General features: G+C 41.8%; 1 pseudogene; it reads left to right on the forward strand.

Annotated features, from left to right (window-relative positions):
- The first annotated feature begins 2,396 nt into the window (after positions 1-2,396).
- LOC101528046 (elongation factor 1-alpha 1-like) lies at positions 2,397-23,467 on the forward strand (annotated as a pseudogene).
- Positions 23,468-23,678: the final 211 nt, after the last annotated feature.

A 23,678-nucleotide genomic window follows, 5' to 3' on the forward strand; every position in this document is an offset into this window, starting at 1 on the left:
TTAGTCCATACAAGTGTAATTTTGTTAATTCATCAACCTTCCAGTTTTTAATGTATAAGAATACTGAGTTTATAAAAAAGGGCAAATACGAGAAATATTTATTTACAAAAATTATCAAGCTTCATCATTTTTGGTAAATGCTTAATCTTGAAAAATGAAAATCTTTTAAAAGATAAGGGAAGAAATCAATTTATAGAAATGTTTGTGAACATGAATGTAAATACATTATTTTAAACCCTCTCAGATCTTTAATAAAAAGTTTGTTTAATTTCTTCTTGAATATGACTCTTGTGTATAGTAGGAAAATTTTGTTAGGTGTAAAACAGCATTTAATCTGCATTTCTTTTGTCATATTAGAAGGAATATAGCTTTTTCCTTGCGATTGCTTTTTCTACCATTGGCTCTGCTGTCATGTAAGAAAGCATCATGTTTGTAAGTTATTTTTGTACAGGTCAGATCTCAAAAGAGGATAACCAGTGAGATTTGCTAAATTGTTGAAAAGCGTGCTTGTTTGCTCATGTCTCCCTGATGTGTTGTTGTTCATGGAAAGGAGTTCGCAGAGAAATGAAAAGTACTGTAGGACTGTGCTGTTGTCACCATACTGAGCCGGTCATCCTGCCTCATTCACACGCTGGGGAGAAAACTGCCCTCCTCATGGTCTTTTGCAGGACCCTCTCTGGTGATACACATCCTTATAGTTCTGTGTTTGATTTTGGACCCCAGACACTGAATGAAGAGAAACAAATTGATAGATAAGTGTCAGGCATGAATGAAGGTTTGAGGAAATAGGATTTGCAGAGAAAAATAGGAAAGTACTGGAATTAAAGTGGAGAAGTCAGCGTCACCTGTATCTTATGGCAGAATGAGATGGAAAATGTCGCAGGATTTTTTTTTTAAAGCAATGAGTTTTAGTACTTTTATTTATTTTTAAAATTTATTTTTAAAAAATTAAATATTTTTATTGGAAAGTCACCTATACAGAGAAGAGGAAAGGCAGGAAGATCTTCTGTCTGCTCATTCACTCCTCAAGTGGCAACAATGGCCAGAGCTGTGCCAATCCGAAGCCAGAGCAAGGAACTTCTTTTGGGTCTCCCACATGGGTGCAGAATCCCAAAACTTTGGGCCAACCTCGACTGCTTTCTCAGGCCACAAGCAGGGAGTTGGATGGGAAGCAGGGTCGCTGTAATTAGAACCAGCATATGGGATGCCAGCACATGCAAGGTGAGGACTTTAGCCACTAAGCTACTGTGCCGGGCCCCAACATTTTATTTTTAATTCCATTTATAAAATTGAGAAGAATGTATGCCCATGTAGATCATGAATTAGGATGCGGAGGGTGGAGGAACAGAGAAAGGTAGGTTGGACAAATGTTTCTAATCTCCTTTGTATGCAGATTGGGGTGGCAGAGAGGGGGAGAAGAGAAAAGGCAGGAGGCTGCTTCTTGCTGCCAAACTGCATCAGCAGTTAGGAGTGGGGGCTTGCCACTTGATGTTTTCTTAGAGACCCAGATGTGGGGAACAATGTTCTGAGGATGTTACTTGAACGATTTTTGATTGTTCTAAGAGCTGTTGGTTTCTTTGCTCCAGGGTTGGGAAAATCTTTCCAAGGTCCACTGGTTGACAAAATGCGCCTTAATTCATCCACACACCCAGGCATCTGCTACTAAAGCTAGACCAGCAGAATTGTGTTTCCATCTTCAGACAAGGTATTTGTTAATAGTTTTAAGCAAACCTAAGTGAGACTGGACCTTGGGAGGAACTTAACTCATGCCTACCTGTTGGTAGGTAGTTCAGAGGGAACTATGATCTGGGTTCTTTTTGAGGCATATGTTATGGGTGTGAGATTGGAAGGAAGCAAGGTTGTCGACGTCATAGGTGATGCTTAGGCTGTAGAATGCAAGATACGAGTATATACATATGTAGGAGATTTTGCACTTTAAACTCCTTTCATATGTCAACTGACAAGTGATATAAACATACAGCTTTTGGGAATGCCATGATAAACTTGGCGTGCTAACATGTGGAATCCCTTAGGGCCACTGTGACAACTAGAGAAATCTGAATTGGTTATCTCGATGTATGAGAGTTTTCATTTGTTGCATCGTGAGAGTTTAAGGAAGATGTTTTAATTCCAGTACTTCAGCTTTGCTCTTTGCTAATAAACTGGTGTTACTTAGACTGGGACAGAAACCAAGGAGTGTTAATTTCTTAGCTAACGTCAGCTGTGCCTTTTAAGTAGTGTGCTTACGTAGGTTTCTTTTTCCTCAATACTCTGATTTTTTTTTAAATGTCACAAAAATAGAAAAAATTTTGTGAGCATTTTGGCTGTCTATGCTCGTACTTGAAAACAGTGCATTGTATTCAATATGTAGGGCATACTACAGGTGAAATCTTATGATGGAGAAGTACTATTTGAAGTACTATTGGGTAAACAGCACAAATGAGCACCAGCTGAACAGACCTGTGGTGAAGGATAAGTGGGATGGTCTGCTCTGTGGTGAGCTGTTCGAGTAAGACACCTGGTGACCTTTGTGTTCCATAGACGTTCATGTTTCCAGCTGCTGCACTTGTGAATAACTGACCATGCGTATTCAGAACATGAGGACTTTAAACATTCAGGCATCTACCAAAACTATTTGCAGCTTGCAGGATTTTTTTTTTTTTTTTTCTTTTTTTAGAGAAAGGGAAGGAGAGGCAGGCAGAGAAAGATCGTCCATCTGCTCAAACGCCTGCAACAGCAGGGGCTGGGACACTGAGACCAGGCTTCTGGGTCTCCCACGTGCGTGGCCTGGGCAGAGGCACTTGGTCCAACCTCTGCTACTTTACCAGGTACATTTGCAGGGAGCTGGGTTGGAAATGGAACCTTTGGGACCTGAACTGGTGCCCTTATGGAATGCCAGTGCTTTAAGTAGCGGAGTGTCCCCAGGATGCTGTATTGTTTTGATTACTCTCGATGGTAAGAAAAGGACAGGGAATGTTAGGATATTGGAAAAATTAGTTTAGATTCCTGTCAAATCATTCTTACGTATGAAGTCTGTTCACAACACTTTGAGAAGTTCATGATAAGGATTTAAAAATCATAAAGGCTGTGTCTAGTAGAGCAGTGCAAAATGCTGTGTTCCACGTTTGAATGTCCAGATGTGACTCCTGGTCTGGGTGGTTCCTGAAGGTATGCTGATGACTGAAGAAAATGGTTTTCTGCCACGTGAGTTGCGAGACCTAGATTCTGTTGTCAGTTGCTGACTCTAGCCCCAGCCCATCCCTGCCTATTGTGGAGCATTTGGTTAGTTAGCTATTCTTTGGGCACGTTCTCTTTATTCTCCAGCTATTGTACACATTTTAAGACTAATAAGTATATTTTGGTGCAAAACAGTTGAAATCCACATATGCTTTGTAGTACAGAATTTTTCATGAACTTTTTGAAAACCCTGCATTATATGCATGAATCTTAGCTTTTTTAATCCGTTTTCCACAAACTCTCTGAAGTACTGTTGTATGCGTGTAAGATTTCTCCATATCTTTTCATGGCTTGGTCTTTTGTTTCATTTTAGTTTTGAATGGTGTTCCATTGTCTGGATGTAACACAACCAAGCTAATTATCTATTCACTACTAATGGATATTTCGGTTGCTTCCAAGGTTTGAATTATGAATAAAGCTGCCTCAAAACATCTAAGAACAAGTTTTGTTTCAGTTCACTTCCTGAAGAGGGCTACTGCTAGATGGAAGAGCTGATTTAGTTTCATGGAAGACTACCCAACCGTCTTTTTTTTTTTTTTTTTTTTTTTTTTAAGATTTATTTGTTTTATTGGAAAGTTAGATATACAGAGAGGAGGAGAGACAGAGGGGAAGATCTTCCGTCCGATGGTTCACTCCCGAAGTGACTGCAACGCCTGCAGCTGAGCCAATCTGAAGCCAGGAGCCAGGAGCGAATTCCAGCTTTCCTGCACAGGTGCAGAGTCCCAAGGCTTTGCGCCATCCTTGACTGCTTTCTCAGGCCATAAGCAGGGAGCTGGATAGGAAGCGGGGTTACTGGCATTAGAACCAGCACCCACATGGGGTCCTAGCTTGTGCAAGGTGAGGACTTTAGCCACTAGGCTACTGTGTCGGCCCTCCAGTTGTTTTCTAAAGTGGCTATCCCACCTTGCATTTCCACCAGAAGTCAAATTTATGTTGCTACATGTAATCCTTAGCAATCTGTTGATGTCACTGTTTTGGATTTTCTCCATCCTAATTGTGTAGTAATAGCTGATTGTTCTTGAATTTGTAGTCACCGAATGACATCATAGGAGCATTTTTTCACGATCCATTTTGATGGCTGTATAACTTCCTAGAGTCAGTGTTGTTCAGATCTGTTAATACAGTCAAAATTGCATTATTTATTGTATTTTAAGGGGCCTGTGTCTGATCTGCTTGCTTTGTTTTTTTTTTCTTAGAACTCTGCCTCTCTTTTCATCTTCATGAGTAATCTATTTAGTCAGATATTCTTACAGGTATTACTCTCCCCCCTCCTCTTTATAAAAGATTTGTTGAAGGGAAGAGTGAAAGAGGGAGATACAGAGAGGGAGAATTCTCCCTAAATAGTTACAGTGAATCCAGGAACCTAGTTCTCCACTCGGATCTCCAATGTGGGTAGCAGGGTCCAAGTACTTGGACTACATTTTGTTGTTTTCTGGAGGTTCATCAGCAGGGACCTGGATCAGAAGTAGAGGAACAGGGTCTGTAATACTAGAAGTAGCCTACCCTATGGCATGTTGGCATTACTGATAGCGACCTAACTTGCCCACAACACTGGCCCCCAGGTAGTGTTTCAGGGCCCTAAATTATGCCACCTGATTTTAAGGTAAATAAAACCTATGGTCATTTTTATGATGATTTAATTCTTCTGCAGAGAGAAACAGAAACATAATAATAGAAAATATTTTACCTGCCATTGAGCATATGAAATCAGCAAATTTCTGTTCTTGAATTTTTTAGCTTGTTTTTTTCCATTCCCCCAATATTATAATTGTTTCTTAAAGATTTATTTATTTATTTATTTTTGGAAAGGCAGATTTACAGAGAGAAGGAGGGCCAGAGAGAAAGATCTTCTGTCCACTAGTTCATTTCCCAAGTGGCCACGATGGCCAGAGCTGAGCTGATCAGGAGCCAGGAGCTCCTTCCAGGTCTCCCTCGTGGATGCAGGGTCCCAAGGCTTTGGGCCATCCGCTACTGCTTTTTGAGGCCAGAAGCAAGCTAGCAGGATTTGAAGTGGAGCAGCCAGGACATGAACTCATGCCCATATGGGATCCTGGCTGTGAAAGATGAGGATTTAGCTACTAGGTTCCTGCACCAGGCCCATAAATGATGTTTCTGATTCCTATATCTAGCCATCTAGATTTCTGGTTTTTGACGGGGTAAGTTATTTGAGGTTAAATTTGATTTCAAAGTCTTAATACCTGTGTTTGTTTCACGTCTTAAAATGAATGTGCAAAGTTCTTGTTTTCTATGACACATGTCTGCTTCAAAACTTTTATCCTCATTTCCTCGTTTAGCCAAGAAGGAACTGGATTTACTCAGTTTTACTGGATTTATACTTCTAGTTTGAGACTGAGTAAAATATGACAACAATTTTCAAACTTCAGACAACTGCTTGTTCTAGGGTGTGGGATCCTTAAGAGATGGGAAGCCAACCATGATGGTGATAGGATGGTATCAGATTACTCCTAGAAGCAAATTCCAGGTCTTATGATATCAACAGGAATCCAAGCAGCATCAACAGTTGTGTATAGTTGGAAGCAGATCAAAGTTTGGAGAACCCAAAATAATTTGAGTTGTTTGAGTAAGATATCAGAGGTGTAGAGGGAAATTCCGTGGAGACTCAGAGTACGCGCGTGTGTGTGTCTGTAGAAATGATTTCAGGCCAAGATCTGTAGAAGAGTAGATGTAAGAATTTAGAGGGCTGAAAAATTTTTAGAATTTCCCCTAACTAGCTAGAGTACAAAACATTAAAGTACATGGGATCAGGGGCCCGATGGCGTGGCCTAGCGGCTAAAGTCCTCGCCCTGAACGCCCCTGGATCCCATATGGGCGCCAGTTCTAATCCCGACAGCTTCAGTTCCCATCCAGCTCCCTGCTTGTGGCCTGGGAAAGCAGTCGAGGATGGCCCAAAGTCTTGGGTTCCTGCACCCGCATGGGAGACCCGGAGGAGGTTCCAGGTTCCCGGCTTCGGATGGGCGCGCACCGGCCGTTGCGGCTCACTTGGGGAGTGAAACATCGGATGGAAGATCTTCCTCTCTGTCTCTCCTCCTCTATGTATATCCGCCTTTCCAATAAAAATAAATAAATCTTAAAAAAAAATAAAGTATACGGGATCTAGGCTAGGGCTGTGCTTCATATCTGTCCTCAAAAAACTTATGAGAGACTGCAAGAATCCCTTTTCTTCCAAAGAAGCATAAAGAATGGAATAGGACAAGATCCAGTCCTTAACATCAGATGCAGAATATCCAGCAGCCACAAAAATAGAGCAGTAGGCAGCTAATTACAACTAAGAGCAAGAAAGGAAACAGAAAATCCAGGGATGCTGGACAAAGCAGATGTGATTAAACTAGTGAGCTCCACGAGGCCGAGAGAAAACAGCATGAAAAATAGGAGATGTGAGGACTGTGAGGGAAATTGGTGTTGGGGTATAAGTTACGCCACTCCTTGCGGATGCTTGTGTACCACATTGGAGTGTCAATTTGAGTCTTGGTTGCCTCCACTTTTAGTCCAGCCTCCTGCGAGAGGCCGGGGAAGACAGTGGATGGTGGTCTAAGCACTTAGGGGCCAGACCCAGCTGTTGCAGCCATTTGGAGGACTGAACTAGCAGATGGAAAAATCTTCCCCTTTTTCTGCTCATCTCATTCTGCCTCTTGGGTAAATTAAAAAGAAAAAATGGCAAAAGCAATTACGAGGAGCTTGTAGAGATGGAAACTCTACAATATCTGAAATAAAAACAATGGGATTGACAGCAGAGATCAGTTAAACAAGACTATCTAAATGAAGTAGATTATCAGGGACCTGTGGGATAAGATCAATTAGTCTGGTATAGACGTCATTTGAAGTCCTGAAAGTAAGTGGAGAGCTAAGAATAGAGCAAACATGAAGTAGTAATTTGAAAATTTTGCCAACTGTGTTGAAAACTACAGATCTCGTAAGGCACTGAACTGATGCAAAGAAAATTTTTAAAAAGCAGAGGGGGAACAATTAGATACAAAGAAAGATGAACAACCAATGAGACGAAGTTATAATATGTTGGAAGGACATCTTTGCAATAGGAATGTTCCAGGACTTACAATGGTGTTACGTTCTGATGAACTTGACAAGGCGACAAGATTATATGAGTCAAACTGCGTTTGATATCCTTAATCTGTTATAGTTTAGCTTAGCCCACTGTCCCGACCTGCAGGACACGACGCTCAAACCCTGAGGGTGGACTGGGAATGCCGGGCTGGTAGCTCCGGGCTGCTAGCCCAAGAAACACACGGACACTTGTACTTGGTGGAAAAGAGTGCCTCTCTCTTTATTTTTACTCCTCATATATATACCTTCTTCTCTAGGGGAGGGGGAGAAAGGGAGGGGTTTCCTGGGAGTAATTATCTTCACTGAAGCAGGGAAGGAACTAACCAGCTATATTGAAACAGGGGAGGAACTAATTATTTGAACAGGAGCAAGGGTGGAGGTTCTATTCTGCTTGCTCTACAGAGGATGTTTTGGTCTAATATCCTGCTTGCTGTAGCCCTGCTGTTGCAATGCAACAGGCTGTCAGGTAGGCCAAGTCTTAAGGCCCATAAGTCTCTGGCTCCTAACAGCCCACCTTAAACATGCCCGAAACATTGAACAGGATGAAACTGCAGGAGAGCATTGCTCTGCACATACTGGTAGCTATGGGAAAGAGCCAGATGCAAAATGAAGTATAATTTCTATTGAGTGCTTATCAGTTCTGTTCCATCATAAAGTTTAAAAAGCAGAAATGGGAACACTGAAGGCTGGAACCCTATACCTAATGAGAAGGGACACAGAGTCCCAAAGCGTTGGGCCGTTCTTGACTGCTTTCCCAGGCTACAAGCAGGGAGCTGGAAGGGAAGTGGAGCGGCCAAGATATAAACTGGCACCCATATGGGATCCCAGGAGATGCAAGGCGAAAATTTAGCTACTAGGCTATCGAGCTGGGCCCTAATTTGTTGTTTAGAGTGAAATTTTAACATTGTGGTTAGTTTACATTTGTAGATATGAAGTGACTAGAAAAGCTGCAAAATGGGGAGTGGGAAATATGTATTTGCAAGATGTTTATATTTGCAAAGGGAATTAATGGTATTTGGAGATTAACAGTGCAATAAAGTTTGGAAGGGCAGGTTTCTAGTTAATTAGCAAGTACTTGAAATAAAATGAAGTCATTGTAAACAACAAAACAACCAAAAATCAAACGCAAGAGAAATGAAAAGGGCTCATGAGACACAGAAGCAACTAGAAGATAGTAATTTAATATGAATGTATCAATAACTTAAATGAAAATGAATTAATACCACAATTAAAAGGTGGGTTGGGGGAAGAGAAGCACTCGATTATATGGAAGCACTAAAGCTGGAGTGACTGTGTTAGCCAGGACACACACTTCTAATCGCTTCTCGGCCTTTTGGCTAAGACCAAGTTTGGAAAACGCATTTCCAGTCAATAAATAGTATCAGATAATGAGAAACATTTAAGACTATCACCATTAATACTTCATGAAGAAAGAAATGTGCTTGATGTGTATGATAGCAACTTCAAAATACTTAAGAGCTAGTTGAATGGGAAAATGACAGTCATACTTGGAAATTTCAGAATTTTTAAATTAGAATTGATGGGTTCAGAAGAAATTGGCGAGAGTAGGGAATAGCTGAAGACTTAATAACTTGACCTAACTGACATGTGTAGGTCATTTCACCAAATAGTAGGATTCATACTTCTTTCAAGCTTCATTGCATCGTCACAACCATTGAATATACAAAACATATCTCAACAAATGTAAGGTTAAACCATTTCAAGTTATTTTGTGATAGTTAAATGATAAAATTAACTGAATAAATTTGGGAATTGAATAATATACTGTTAGATGGTTTATGGGCCAAGAAGGAAGCACAGGGTGGCTGAAAAATGGAAATAGAAAATGTATGGAATTTAGCTAAGTTGTCCCAGAGAAAAATATATTTGTTCAGTAAAAAAAAAGTTTCAAATGGACAATTTATGACCTTTCAGAAGCCAGAGGATGGAGAGGAATTTTAGATATAAAGAGAAGAGTACCCACTAGTGATTAAAATAAGGGAAATCAAACAGATTTCATGAAAGTACAATTTATCAATGTTTTCAATTAGAGTAAAAGATATAGAGAAGGGAACTAATATCTTGGATAAAATGTTGGGAGGATAGTCCTAGAAAGGTAATAGCAAAATAATGAAGCCACAGTAAGTGTAGTTTTCTCACGGCTGGTACGGTAGCCTAGTGACTAATATCCTTGCCTTGCACACGCCAGCATCCCATATGGCCACTGGTTCTTGTCCTGCCAGCCTTGCTTCCCATCCACCTCAATGCTTGTGTCCTGGAAAAGCAGTCGAGGATGGCCCAAAGCCTTGGGACCCTGCACCTGCAAGGGAGACCTGGAAGAAGCTCCTGACTACTGGCTTCTGATTGCCTCAGTTCTGGCCATCGTGGCCACTTGGGGAGTGAACCAGCAGATGGAAGATCCTTCCCTGTTTCTCCTCCTCTCTGTAAATCTGCTTTTCTAATAAAAAAAATAAATATTAAAAGATAGTTTTTACTAGCAAACATGACAATGTAGATGAGCTATTCTCAGAAAACCAATTGCTAAATTTCACTTAAGACTATAGATAACTGGAAAGCAACCTTATGTCTTGTAAACAAATTTATTATAAGTACCTTACAATGAAGAAAATGCTGGGCCTAGATGAGCATAATGGCATGTTCTACCTGAGTTTATTTAAAGATTAATAGCAAGTTAAAACAAACTCTTGGGAATAGAGCAAGTGAAATGTTTCAAAACTTTGTGTTCAGCTGGCATTATTCAGATAACAAACATGGAAGCAAACACTTATTACATGAAATTAAAATTGTAGCCCAAAATAATTTATGAGCACTGATGCAGGCTGAACGTAAGAGCATATCAAAATGATAATATTGTGGTGTAAGTACATTTAATCTCAGGAATGCAAATTTTAACATCATAATTCATGATAGTAATGGAATAAGAGCCATCTCCGTGGAGTGGAGGGGAATATTTATGATACATATGTAAAATAACCCTCAGTGAATTCACTGTGGAAGGGAATTTTCTCAGCTTGGTAAAATACTACTATAGTATTGGCCCAGTGTGGTAGCCTGAAGTCCTCACCTTGCACGTGCTGGGATCCCATATGGGTGCTGATTATAATCCCGGCAGCCCCGCTTCCCATCCAGCTCCCTGCTTGTGGCCTGGAAAGGCAGTCGAGGACGGCCCAGGTCCTTGGGACTCTGCTTCCGCGTGGGGACCTGGAAGAGGAATGGCTTCAGATTGGCTCAGCTCCACCTGTTACTGCCGCTTGGGCAGTGAGTCAACAGATGGAAGATCTTCCTGTCTGTCTTTCTTGCTCTCTATATATCTGACTTTACAGTAAAAATAGATAAATCTTTTAAAAAATATTACTGTAGTAAATTTAAAGCTTATCTCATACTTAATGGTGAAAAATTTTACTTCTAAGATGGAAATAAGACAAGGGTGCCCCATCATTTTATATTCATCATTCTACTGAAAGGGTTTCGATGATATAATAAGGCAAGGAAAAGGTGTATATATATATATATATATATATATATGGACACAATAGTTTTTTTTAGGAATACAATAGTTTTTTTGCATGTCAATACAATATGATACACTACAATACAGTATTTTGCGTTGTGATTACCTAGAAAATCCTAGAAAATCTTGCTGGTGGGGTAATGCTACTAGGAATAATTTGTACATTGCAAGATACTAAGCCATATGTGTATATATATATATATGTATATACACACATATGTATGTATATATAATATGTATATTGAATGTTATATATGTTGAATTTTGAATTTTATATTGTTGAATTTTTTTTAAGATTTATTTTATTTTTTAATGCAAAGTCAGATATACAGAGAGGAGGAGAGACAGAGAGGAAGATCCTCCGTCCGATGTTTCACTCTCCAAGTGAGCCGCAACGGGCCGGTGCGCGCCGATCTGAAGCCAGGACCCAGGAACCTCTTCCAGGTCTCCCACGCGGGTTCAGTGTCCCAATGCATTGGGCCGTCCTCAACTGCTTTCCCAGACCACAAGCAGGGAGCTGGATGGGAAGTGGAGCTGCCGAGATTAGAACTGGCGCCCCTATGGGATCCCGGGGCTTTCAAGGCGAGGACCTTAGCCGCTAGGCCACTATATTGTTGCCGGGCCCTATATTGTTGAATTTTATTTCCCTATACTTGCAATGAATCCTTGCAAATTGTAATTTAAATATATCACTTAACCAGCTAAAATATATATAATACTTAGGGACAAAGTTCACAGTATCTTATATATAGTCTCAAAATTTAAGTCTTGCTGAGAGAGATTAACATATGTAAATATGTACTATGTGGTTGGATTGGAGGATACTATTAATACATTAATTATATCTAATTTCTTATAAAAATTCAATGTAGTCTATTTTATCCAACTTCTTTTTGGAAATTTCTCTATTTGAACAAGTTACTGAGAGAGAAAGACGGAGATCTTCCATCAGCTTGACAGGGAGAGAGAGAGTTCGAGAAAATCTTTCAGCAGTTGGTTCAGTTGCTGCATGACCACAATGGCCAACTAGGCTGGTTCAGAGCTGGCAGCCAGGAGTTTCTTCCAGGTATCCTCCATGTATGCAGAGCCCAAGTGCTTGGGCCATTCTCTGTTGCTTTTCCAGGAACATTAGCAGAAGCTGAATTGGAAGTAGGGCAGCCAGGATGCCAACTGGTGCCCATATGGGATTCTGGCTGTATCCTCAGAGGATTAACTTGATAGGTGATGGCATCAGCCCCTATCCTATCCAACTTCTGCAAATACATAAAAATAGAATTTGGTAAGGTGATCCTGACTTTATGTATAGACAGTAATAAAATAGCCAAGACAATTTTGCTGAAAAGAATTGAAGTTTTATACTGGCTGCCTGTGAAACTACATTAGATATCACAGTGTGGGATTAACATAAGGGTAGATGTGGATTAGTGAATTGTAATATAATGAGTCCAGAAGTACACATGTCCTATCTGACTGATTATGCACAGATATGCAAAACTGTTCCATGAATATCTTTTTAACAACTGCTGAATCAGTTGAACATCCATATGGCAAAAAAAAGTACCTTGAACCTTAATTCACATTGTATAGTAAAATTAGTCATATACCTAAATGCTCATATGTAAGCTATAAAAAATACTCAAGAGAAATTTTTTTAAAAAAAGATTTATTTATTTATTTTTACTGGAAAGGCCGATCACATTTACAGAGAGAAGGAGAGAGAGAGAATGATCTTCCATCTGCTGGTTCACTCCCCAAATGGCTACAATGGCCAAAGCTGAGCCAATCTGAAGCCAGGAGTCAGGAGCTGCTTCTGGGTCTTCCACATGGGTGCAAGGTCCCAAGGCTTTGGGCCGTCCTCTGCTGCTTTGCCAGGTCACACACAGGGAGCTGGATGGGAAGTGGAACAGCAGGGACATGAACCAGCACCCATATGGGATCCCAGCACTTGCAAGGTGAAGATTTAGACGTTGAGCATTGCACAGGCCTGAAACTTTTTTATTTTTTAAGATTTATTAATTTTATTCGAGAGGCTGATTTACAGAGAGAAAGAGAGGGAGAGAGATGTTTCATCCGCTTTTTCATTCATCAAATGACTGCAATGGCCAGAGCTGAACCAGTCCAAAGCTGGTAGCCAAGTTCGTTTTCTGGGTGTCCCATGTGGGTGTAGGATCCCCAGGCTTTGGGCCAACATCTACTGCTTTCCTAAGCCACAAGCAGGGAGATGGGTGGCAATTGGGGCAGCTGGGACTAGAACCTGTGCCAATATGGGATGCTGCAGCTGCGAGGTAATGGATTAACCCATTACATTTGACCCTAACAGAACTCTCTAAACCTCTTTTCCTTTATTTGCAAAACGAAGATGATGAGGAAGTGTTATTTCTAGTTGATAAATGTCTGCTCTTATTAAGTGTTTATTCTTATTAAAATATGCTATAACAATCATGCTTTAAAAATAGACACAAAGGAAGGAAAGAAGAAAAATAAGGGGGGAAAGAAGGCAAATAAAAAGGGTCTGAGGAAGAGAGAGAGAAGCAGAAAGGAAAGAGGAAAGGGAGAAAAATTGGTCAGTGCACTAGGTGTCAGCGTTGTGCTTCAAATAAACTGCCCAAAATGATGACTGTGATTTTTATTTAGTAGGCATCCAAAACTAAGCAGTGAGAAACAGGTCTGGGGAAGTAGGAACTCTGAAAATGCAAAGGAAGGATACAATAGTGTGCTGGCCGAGTCCACTGTGTGCCAATGTCTTTACAATGGAAAATCTTGAAAATGAGGGATCTGCTTTGGCACCTGTTGTCTCCAGGAGCTCAGCATATCAACAGTCAAACTTATCCTGTTCTAGGATGCTGTGCTTTCCTCATTTCTAAGCTGTAAGAAAGACTCACTTCCTAGGAAGAGCCATGCTTGAATCGTGTCTTTACTCCTTATTATCCATTCTGATGGAGATAACACCTGCCTTGTCTACCTCACAAGGTCACTGCAATGACATTTGAAAAATAAGTGTTTTTAAGGAGCCTTTCTGAAATTCAAGAAAAAGCATCATATACATGTGGCAAACATTTAGGGAGAAAGGGTTGGATATTTGACCCCAAATTTTCTTACATTGCTGTTGAAACTCATTTTTTTAGAAGAGAATTTTCCTTTAAGATTGCATGATTTGAGTTTGAATGTAATATATGATTCTATCCAAAGATGGGGTTAATTTGTGGTGTCGCAAGCACACCAATCTGATACATTTCACACTATGTGCTGATCATTTTAGTCTGAGTATGAAGAAAAAAGTCTCCAAACACCCTTAACACAGGCTGTCAATCGCTTAATAGTAGAACACTTTTCCCCACTTGTAATAACAATTAATATAGCAGTGTTTTTGTGTAGGCCTTTTAAGTTTTTGGTGGGGCTCACTATTTGACATTGGCATGAAACTGACATAGCTATTTCATTCACTGAGAAGCTGTTACATCCTTGAGTTTGGAGAAGTAAAGTAAAAGCCAGACAAGAATAATTTCAAAGGTTCTCCTTCTTTTTAAAAGTATTTATTTTTATTTAAAGCAGATTTATAGGGAGAAGGAGAGACAAAGATCTTTCATCTGCTGGTTCACTCCCCAAGTGGCCACAACAACCAGAGCTGAGCTGATCTGAAGCCGGAAGCCAGGAGTTTCTTCTGGGTTTCCCACATGGGTTCAGGGTCCTTAGGCTTTGGAACGTCCTGCTGTGCTTTCCCAGGCCACAAGCTGGGAGCTGGATGGGCAGTGGAGCAGCTGGGACATGAACCAGCACCCACATGGGATCCCAGCACTTGCAAGGTGAGGATTTAGCCACTGAGCCATCATGCAGGTTGTTCTGTAGTTAATTTACAAAGATTTAATTACAGGCTGGCCCAAGAAGTTAAGAGGGGGTGTTTTAACTATTTTTATTGTTCAGTGAAGGTAAGATCTTCTTTATAAATGCCCCTCTAGATTGATTTCCAATCTAGATTTCCAATACTCTCTAGAGTATTGGAAAGATGTTGCTAATTTGCAAAAGCTTTTGTTGAGTTGTATTTATGATAGTTAGGCATGGACAAGATCAGATTTTGAGGGATTGGTGCTGTGAGTACCTGTTTGTCACACAGCTACTCCATTTCCAATCCACCTTCCTGCTAATGGCCTGGGAAAAGCAGCAGCAGATGGCCCTGTCATCCACATGGGAGACCTGAAAAAAACTCCTGGTTCCTGGCTGCATCCTGGTCAGCTCCAGCTGTTGTACCATCTGGGGAGTGAGCCATCAGATGGAAAATCTCTCTCTCATCCTCCCTCTTGGCTGCCTTTCCCCCTTTCTCCATAACTCTGATTTTCAAATAAATAAATCCTAGAAAAAAACAAGAGAAAAAAAAGATCAGACTTCTACAGGCAAGTAAGGTCACGTCCTACTACTTGCGTCCTAATTTAAAGTTTTCTGGTTGAAATACTTCGTTCAGCTGTCCTTAACCTTTAATTCCGAGATAACAAGTTCTGGGAGAAAAGAGAATGGGAAGGACTTCAAAGACTAGACTCATCATTGATTCTCTCCCTTTCCTGACCAACGATCGCAGAGCTTCAGAGTTCTTATTTTCAAAAAAGCAAGGAATCCTTAGATCAAGTAGTTATTTGACACAAGACTAGAATCAATAAATGGCTGGAATAAATCAAGAGGTAAGGTTTGGAGTTGTTAATGTACCTGGGAGAAAACCATGCTGTCCAGAACTTTCATTGCTTCTGTGAATTCTTGAGAGAGTGTTTAAACCCTTCACACCATCATGAATGTGAAAACTAGGCTGGCGTTAGTTCTGGCTCTTCAAATCCAGAAATAATTGTAAGCAATTTCTGTTCTTTGTATTATGAGCCAAAACTAATTTAAGGTAAGTTTTCGTTAGGAATTTCTCTGGAATGGAGAGAAGATAATTCTGAAATATTTAACTTTCTAAGTGCCTAAAATCAGTGGGCCAAGTTTTAATGTAAAAACTTCAAAATGCTTTTAAAATGCTCAACTGTGAGGTGTGAGGTGACTGGCTTTTCATTTCCAGTGCTTCTGTGTTTGGGTTTAAATATGAAAATTATAACTAATTCTTTCCTGATCTTTTTAATTGGCATTCTGTTTTAGGCACTATGAAAACAATTGACGTCTAGATAAAAATCACTTAAAACCAGAAGAGTTGCCTGTGTGTAGCATGCTGCAATGACATTTATGTAATTGTTTGTTTTTTTGTACTTTTGTGAACTACAAAGAAAAGGTATTATCATTTATTAATTTATTATGTTCACTCACAAATATTTACGTGACAGTTCTGTAGATACACAGTCACTCAAACACAGATGCCATTCTCAAGGAGCCCCTATATGAGTGCTGATAGATACAAAATAAACAAGTAAATATACTTACATGTCAGTTTTGCACAGGAAAAGGAACAGGAAATAAAATGTTCACAAATTCTATTTTACATACAATGATCAGGAAAACCTCTGATGAGAAATCACGGCCCAGAATTCTTTATTGTTTGTTTGCTTCTGTGAAGATGTATTTCATTCATTTGCAAAGCAGAGTTATGAAGAGAGAGATATTGAGTGATATTCCATCTGGTGGCTCACTCTCTGGAAGGACATACTGGAGCCAGAAGCTTCGTCTGGGTCTCCCATGTGAGTGACAGGGGCCCAAGCACATGGGCTGTTCTTTGTAGTGCCCCCGTGGAAGCCGGCATTGCAAGCAGAAGCTTTACGTGCTTATGTCACAGCGCTGGCCCCTGGGTGCAGGATTCTGAGGGAGACAATAGCTGCAAAGACCTGGAGAAAAGAATGTTTCTTGATCTGTTCAAGAACTGTAATAATGATGTGGCTGGAGCGAGTGGGCAAGAGGGAGTGGTGACAGAGGAGGAACCAGGGCAAACAGTCTGTGAGTAGGATTTCCAGGGGTGCTCAAGAGCATTCTGTGACAGTAGGGATTTCTAACCCAACTCCTGTGTTTAGAAAGGGTTTAACTTCAGAGACATAGCTGGGAGTCCTAGCTAGCCTGCAAAGTTTCCTGGGTGGGCCTAGAGCATCTAGAAAGTGGAACAGGAGTACCAGAAAGACAATGTTAACGTTAGCCATCTCTCTGATCTCTGCAGCAATTCAGTTGTACTTGTGAAAATCTCAAGACTGCCAACTGCTACTTCTCTCCTACTCTGGAATTGTCCTTCTGGAAGATTCCATTCAGCTGCTCTGCCTAAGTTCTGGCATTGGAGGAAAGGGATAATAAATAGTAGGACTTGACAGAAACTTTGAGTTTATGACAGATTTTCTCCAAGTTACCTGAAAAGTGCACTTATCTTTTAACGTATTTCTCTGTGAGTACCTTGAATATCCCTTGTGTGAGTGTGTAATGTGCATATGTATGTATAAACAAATAGAAATATGTTTATATGTATAAATATATACATAGTGTAAATATGTATACACACATATGTAAGCATACACATGTGTGCATACATATACACACTCCCCCAAAGGGAGACTTGTCTTGCTAATGTTAATTTTAGTAGTGGATCAACATCATTACCTATCTTCAAAAGAATCTATTCCAATAGATTCTATAATCCCAATAATCAGCCTACTGAGTTCTAGGGTTCCCTGCTTTCTAGGATGTTTATATATTTGTATTTATCTGTAAAAAATTTTTTCTCGGGCCCGGCGGTGTGGCCTAGCGGCTAAAGTCCTCGCCTTCAATGCCTCGAGATCCCATATGGGCGCCGGTTCTAATCCCGGCAGCTCCACTTCCCATCCAGCTCCCTGCTTGTGGCCTGGGAAAGCAGTCGAGGACGGCCCAATGCATTGGGACACTGCACCCGTGTGGGAGACCTGGAGGATGTTCCTGGTTCCCGGCTTCAGATTGGCACGCATCGGCCCGTTGCGGCTCACTTGGGGAGTGAATCATTGGACAGAAGATCTTCCTCTCTGTCTCTCCTCCTCTGTGTGTATCTGGCTGTAATAAAATGAATAAATCTTTAAAAAAAAATTACAAAAAAATTTTTCTCTCTCTTTCAACTATTTATATGTTTGGTTTTGTGGGCAAGACAAACAAAATAAATAAAACCCAAAACAACGGCTTTTGGCAAACATTGCATCAGTCTTTAGGATTTTTTTAGAAAGATTTATTTATTTTTATTATGAAGTTAGATGTACAGAGAGGAGAAAAGACAGAGAGGAGAAAGATCTTCTGTCCGATGATTCACTCCCCAAGTGACCGCAACGGCCAGAGCTGAGCTGATCTGAAGCCAGGAGCCAGGAATTTCTTCTGGGTCTTCCATGTGGGTGCAGGCTTTGGGTCGTCCTTGATTGCTTTCCCAGGTCAGAAGCAGGGAGCTGGATGGGAAGCAGGGCTGCTGGGATTAGAACTGGCATCCATATGGGATCTTGGCGCATTCAAGGCTAGGGCTTTAGCCTCTAGGCTACTGCACCAGGCCCCATATTGATCTATCTTACGCAGTAATTTGGAAGCACTTGTTAATTAGTGGCAGGTGAGAATAAATGGATTATAATGTATTGTTGCTTAGTTTTGGCTCTTTTCTGTGAATGTTGGTCAACCTGTCCAGTGCTCAAGAACATCTTCAGTGAGATAAAGAATCACCACATCAGATGCAGGAGCCCTGCCGTTGTCTTATTGTGTGTGATGGGGGAATGCTATAGAACTAGACATAGGTACTCCTGGCTGGGAAGCAGTATTCAATTGCACAGTGTATTGAAAGATGTGTACTCGCACAAGAGCCACAATGGTTGTGGGGCAGCAAGGCGAGGTGGCAGTAGCCAGTGGCAAATGCTAGGACTGGGTGTGACTCATGTAAGGCTTGACAACCATACCCCCTGGCAGGAGCAAGATTCATGTCTGGGAGCATGCCTGGTAGGGGTGTGTGCACTCCGATGCAAGGCTGTACCAACTGCTAGTGAGCTAGAGAATCAGGGCTGGGCAAGGTGGTAGTACCTGTCGGCATATGTGAGGGACAGGTCTGGGGGCAGGGTGGGTTGAACTAAGCTGCAGCACCCATGGGTGTGCATGAGAGCCAGACTGGATGTGGGCTGGGCCAGACCATGCTGCAGCAGAGGCTGGCACATGCAAAGAGTGGGAGTAGGGACAGGCCTGGTGAGGGTTATTGGGGGTTGCCTGACTAGACCGTTACCCACTGGCATGCATGAGGACTGGTTTTGTGGCAGGTTGACTGGGCTGGGCCATTGCACTCACTGGTTTGTGTGAGGTATGGGGCTGGGGCAGAACTGACCAGGCAGCCACATCTACCAGTATGTGCATTGGCTGGTGCTGGTGGGAGACTGCACATGACCATCGACACTTACCAGTAGAACTGTGGGAGAGGGCGAGGAACCACCTCGGGGAGTGTGCCTGGCCTACGTGGTCCATCCCATGATCATTAGGTTCCTTGCGTTTTTTTCCAAGAGTAACCAGAGCTGATGGTCAAGGGTGCAGGCAGTCTTGGCACTAGAGTGGGAATCAGTTCTGTTCTTCCTGTCTTTACCCCTTTGGATCCATATTCGGAGCGTGAGTTAAAGAGGTTCTAACCCTTTAATGTCCAGCTGTAGTGAGCCAGGAAGGTGAGCGGTCTGGCTGCTTTTCCTAGCCACATCTCTGCCAGACTGTAGCCTCAGTACTCTTGCCTGATCAGGCCTTACTATTTAGTTATCATGACTGAGACAGAAGATGGTTGGTGTTTCCAGATTCTTCTGGACTCCTCCAGGGAGGCCATTGCTCTTGATTCAGGCACACATGCTCTTGATGATGGTTAACCTTCCCAGGGTCCTCCTGTTTGTCAGGGGAAGGCGTGGTCTGTGATTTCAGCACTAAAGACTGGTGTGGGAGGAGTTGCATTCCTAGAGGAAGTGCCTCTGTACTGGTTTTCAGCTTATATTTTCTTTAGAGGTCAAGATTTCCTTCTTTGGCGGAGGATGGATTTCAGTTGCCTTAATAGTGATAATAATAAGCATGGCTTACAAACTTGCTCCATATCACGTGCTTTTGTGTATGTGTTAAGAATTTATTTTTGGGTCCAGTGCAGTAGCCTAGTGGCTGAAGTCCTTGCCTTGCATGCACTGGGATCCCATATAGGTGTCAGTTCTAATCCTGGCAGCCCCTGCTTAACATCATGCTCCCTGTTTGTGGCCTGGGAAAGCAGTCAAGGATGATCCAATTCCTTGAGGCCCTGCACCTGTGTGGGAGACCCAGAAGAGCTCCTGGCTCCTGACTTTGGATCAGCTAAGCTCTGGCCATTGTGGTCGCTTGGGGAGTGAATCAGTGGATGGAAGATCTTCCTCTCTGTCTCTCCTCTTCTCTGTATATCTGACTCTGCAATAAAAATAAATAAATCTTTAAAAAATTTAGTTTAAAGGCAGAGTTATAGCAAAAGAAGGAGAAAAACAAAGAGTTAATGAGAGAGAGTAGAGGAGAGAGAGAGAGAGAGAGAGACTCACTTCCGTTTGTTGGTTTACTCCCCGTGGCCGAGGCTGGATCAAGTTGAAGCCAGGAACCTGGAAATCCATCCAGATCTCCTACGTGAGTGGAGGTACTTGGGCTATCCTCTGCTGCTTTTGCAGGCTTACTAGCAAGGGCTGGATCAGAAATGGAGCACCTAGGACTTGAGCTGGCATTCTGATATGCGATAGTGGCATCATGAGAAGTGGCTTAACCTGCTGTATGTAGTTGGCTCCATAATACCAAAGGCTTTAATACGCATTAACCCATTGCATTTTCACAATGGCCTTGTAAGAATTCATTTTACGGACGAGGAAACTGAAACTTGAACAGCTGATAGTTTATGCAAGCAATGTAGTATGTAAAAATAGTGATGGCTCCCAGATGTGTTATTTCAGAGCCACTGAACACGTCTCACAATCATATTCACCTGCTTCTCCCTTCAGGCGTTCCGGCCTGGAGCAAGTACTAATATAAAGGATTCACTCACCACGTTAGTCCTGAGATGGGTTTTCTTTCTCTCTTTCCTCTCTCATTATCTCATCCTTGAAATATCATTTTTTCTTTGAATTCTTATTTTCCGTGTCACAGTGCTGTAGGTGCAGGCTTCTCCCCTTCTTTGCCCTGTCTCACTCCCTTGAGATACTGTTACAGAAATCTGGTCTGCCAGGAAAAAAAAAAAAAAAAGGACGCCACGGAGTCCATGAGTACTGTGTGTCCTCATAAAACCGATGCTTTTAAAACAGCTACATTTTACTGAGAGAATTAAATAACCAAAGTCAAGGCTAATTCTGCAATTAAACTAATGGAACAGCATTAATTATCCACAGACCTCATTCTGAAGTGGTCCCCAGTTCGAAAATTCCAAGGGAAGCACAGGCGAGGACAACTTGTGGCGTTCTTTGAGGCACATGGCACAGGCTCCTCCAGCTAGGGCTCAGTGGGAGCAGTCACATGCAGAATGATTTTATGGTTTTGCTCTGCAAAAATCTCCTTTAAGCTGCTCTGTAGGACAGACTGGCCCATCACAGAGCCTGAGGACCAGTTCAAGACTCATCATCCTTTTGGTTTTTCAACAAAACAACAACAAACTTTAGCAATATTGCCACTCCAATCGAAAAATCAAATTCAATGGGGGATATGCTGAGAAAGAAGATAGGAAAGAGCATTTGAATTCTGGAAGAACTTAAATTCCATTTCAAATTTGAAGTCCACGTAAATTGAATCTCATGTCACTTCCGTTCACGTTTGAAAACCCCTGCTCAGATTTAGAAGAGTTACTGTGACATTGTGAGAACAATGTTCCTCTAAGTTTGGCAATTTGTGTAATGTCCAGTCTCCACGGGTGTAGAAGCATGGAGGAGCAGGTGGTGTGTACAGAGCTGTTCAGATTCCTGAGACATAAGCTTTGCTTTTCATGCAACAAGCATAAATCTCATATAACAAGGTTTGTGATTCAAAATTTGCTTTTAAATTTCAAGCCATTCAACGGGATATGCTTTGTTGCCTTAGAAGTCTTTTCCGTCACAGACATTGAAGGCACCTGATTTGTTCCCAATCAATTTTTGCTATGGTAGTTACCTCCCAAACAGATAGGACAAATGAGACCCTAGTGTTGAGACCTGAACTCTTGTCCTTAGTCATAGCTGTGGGTTTTTTTCTGTGGTCCTCCGGTGATGTAACTGTTGCAGTAGTGGCAGAGTGAGGAAGGCAGGCTCTACTGTCCGGTATCACCATTTACATTGGTTCTCTGCAGAAATTCACTTGTGATTTTTAAAGTGTAATGTGCATACAGATCACCTGGTGGTCTCGTTAGTTGCAGACCCTGAACCAGTTAGATCCCGGGTGGTGCCAGTGCTGGTGATCCAGGACCCCACTTGGAGTAGCAGATTACTGTTGGAACACTAATTTTCTCGTCTGTGAAATAGTAACCATTTCAGTTACTACCTGAGAAGATTCTTAGAGAGGTGAAGCCCATGCCATAGAGGGGCTTGACACAGATACTAACACATCTCCTTTTCCCTTTACCCTGTATCTCTTCTTACTAAACCTCCAGCTCCTTCAACTTTTCATGCTGGCTTCCTCATCACTGCTTTTCACTGGGGTTGCTTCCACATTGGTGCTGTATCATCAGGTTCACTGCCAAAAGGTGTGTGTGTGAGTCATTTTGAGCCTGTCTCCAACCTCCTTCCCCAAAGGAGTGTTTTATGTGACATTGATCAGCCACAAGAGATACAGGAAATCATTAAGGAAGTCAGCACCTATGTTAAAACTGGCTGCAACCCTGATACAGTATCGTTTTGTGCCAGTGTCTGGTTGGAATGATGACAACCTGTTGGAGCCAAGTGCTAATATGCCTTGGCTCAAGGCATGGAAAGTCACTCACAAAGATGGAAATGCCAGTGGAACCACATTGCAGGAAACCCTGGATTATATCCTTCCATCAACTAGAGCAACTGACAAGCCTTTTTATCCTGCCTTTGCAAGATGCCCACAACATTGATGATATTGGTAGTGTCCCGTGAGCTGAGTGGAAATTGATGTTCTCAAACCTGGCATGGTGGCAAACTTTGTGCCAGTCAGTGTCAAGTCCACTGAAATGCACCATGAAGATTTGAGTGAAGAGCTCCCTAGGAACAAGGAGGGCTTCAATGTCAAGAACATATCTTTGAAAGATGTCCATTGTGGCAATGTTGCTGGTGACAGCAAAAATGACCCACCAATGGAATCATCTGACTTTCCTGCTCAGGTGGTTATCCTGAACCATCTAGGTCAATTTAGTTCTGGGTGTGCCTCTGTCCTGGGTGTGCCCCTGTCCTGGGCTGTCTCACAGCTCACATGGTTTGAAAATTTGCTGGCCCTAAATTCTTGAAATCCAGTGATGCTGTTGTTGTCATTGTGGTTCCTGGTGAGCCCATTTGGGTTGAGAGCTTCTCTCACTATCCTTCTCTAGGTCATTTTACTGGCTGTGATAGGAGACAGACATTTGCTATGGGCGTAATCAGAGGAGTGGACAAGAAGGATATTAGAGCTGGCAAGATCACCAAGTCTGCTCAGAAAGCTCAGAAAGCCAAATGGATCCTACCTCGAAAGCCTGCCTCACAGGTCTTAGTGAGTGGTGGAGAAGCTGTTTTAAAACTGTGTCAGCAGTGAGCCTAAGGGAAATGGCGTGCCCGGGCGTGAACTGGTGCCAATATGGAATCCTGGCACATGCAAGGTGTAGCCCTGAAGCCCACAAAATATTTCCAATGCTACAGAACATGAACATACCTTCTGTGAGATATTGAAAACAGAGTCCCAATGTATTGGGCTACCCTCTACTCATTGCTTAGTCCATCAGCAGGGAGTTGGATGGGAAGTAGAG

Source organism: Ochotona princeps, chromosome 8 (assembly GCF_030435755.1).
Source record: "Ochotona princeps isolate mOchPri1 chromosome 8, mOchPri1.hap1, whole genome shotgun sequence".
NCBI classification, from domain to species: Eukaryota; Metazoa; Chordata; class Mammalia; order Lagomorpha; family Ochotonidae; genus Ochotona; species Ochotona princeps.